The following is a 1,749-nucleotide window of genomic DNA, read 5'->3' as shown; positions in this document are numbered from 1 at the left end:
GAGACTTGAATTTTTCTTCAGTTCCCCAGCTCCTGGTTAGGAGGGTCCAAATTCAGAACACCACTCTCTGGGCTCTGGGGAGGACCCTTGTTTCTTTTCAACTTCTGTTCCTTGGCTCCTTGCTCGTCAGCGTGTGGTATCTGCCTTCCTCTACCTCTGCTCAGTTGCATAATCTGCTTTTTATGCCATAAAAACTTCAAAAGCCGGAGCCTAAGGTGGAAACCTCTCAGAGAAGGGAAACCCACAAATATTTCCATTAAAACGAGTGATAAAAATATGGCAAGACTGCACCCTGTCAGGGTCCCAGGAAAACGAGGCCGCCCTGTCAATTCTGGCTCTCCCAGCTTTCACCCTACAGGAAGCTCCTGACTCACAAACGGACTCTTTTCTGACGACTCCGGTCCTAAGTTTGTTTTTGTGTAAGTTGAATGTTGTTGTTGTTGTTATGTGCCATCGAGTCGGTTCCGACCCATAGCGACCCTGTACAGGGTTTCCGAGGGTGTAAATCTTTACGGGAGTAGAAAGCCTCATCTTTCTCCCGCGGAGCAGCTGGTAGTTTCGAACCGTTGACCTTAAGGTTCGCAGCCCGATTCGTAACCACTACGCTACCAAAGTTGAATAGCTCCTTTAAAAAAAAGTTTAAGTTCTTGTTTAAATTGAAAGCCTCATTTCTTTCTTTGTTTTCACTATTATTGCCTTTTATTATCAGTATCTTTGTAAATCATAGCATTGAACATCTGCCACTAAACATTCGGGAATTGTAACATCAGCAACATTATATTGCTGTTAAAAGCGCCATCGAGTCAGTCTGGCATACAGTGACCTTGTGTAGGGTTTCTGACAAGCGGCTGGTGGGTTTGAACCGCCAGCCTTGTAGTTAGCAGTCCAGTGCTTATCCTACAGTGCCACACCAGGAGTCCAGCTGTTGTTTTGTTGTTAGTGTTGGTGTTGTGAATGTTTCTGTCACACAGCTGTTACCTTGTAATCCTGCCCTTATTCAATGCGATTCGTAAACTGGAACGCAGCCACTGCCCCCTTTGCTCATGAGCCCAAATAGAACTACGCCGTAGTGCATTTACCTGGGGTTGTCTCTGTTAAAGATGAGTTCATGCAGTGCCCGTGTTGTAGCATGTGCCGAGCCTGGTTGTGTACACACCACATCTGCTCATCTGCTGCTGGGCGCATGGCCGCTTCTACCCTGCAAGCCTGGAGTGCCTCTCTCCCTTCTCGGTACCGCTCTGCAGTCCTCTGGGCATGCTCCCAGCGGTGGAATGACCGCGTCAGTTCTAGTCATTTTGAGGACCCTCCACACTGTTCCACAGCGGCGGTATGGGCCTAGTTTGTTTTCTGGGAAAGTTTCAGCAGCTCATTGCGGCTCACGGAGGAACGCTGATCTCCCTAAGTGCGTTTAGAGTTGACATCACGTAGGTGATGATGCCATCTCCAGGCAATGCCTGTCTTACTACTTCCTCCCCGTCCTCGCATCTCTGCCCCAGCCAGGCCCCCAGAAGTGTGCTGAGCCACCGCGGTGCTAGTAAACACTTCTGCCTTTGGAGATGCACCCGGATTCTCCTTGAAGCTGTTTGCTTTTCTGTTCTTTGTCTTGTTAGAAGTTTGATCAGTGTGGGATTGTGAGTGGATGGTACCCTGTGTGGTTTATAGTGGTTCTCCGGGGCTGCACGCTGTTCTCACTGGCCTCCTCGGGGCCTTGTTGGCATTAACCCATCTATCTGTGCTTTTCTCTTGCAG

The sequence above is a fragment of the Chrysochloris asiatica genome, unplaced genomic scaffold (assembly GCF_000296735.1).
Source record: "Chrysochloris asiatica unplaced genomic scaffold, ChrAsi1.0 scaffold00262, whole genome shotgun sequence".
Taxonomy (NCBI): Eukaryota; Metazoa; Chordata; class Mammalia; order Afrosoricida; family Chrysochloridae; genus Chrysochloris; species Chrysochloris asiatica.
The sequence above is the reverse complement of the archived record's forward strand: the minus strand, read 5'-3'. Positions refer to the sequence as shown.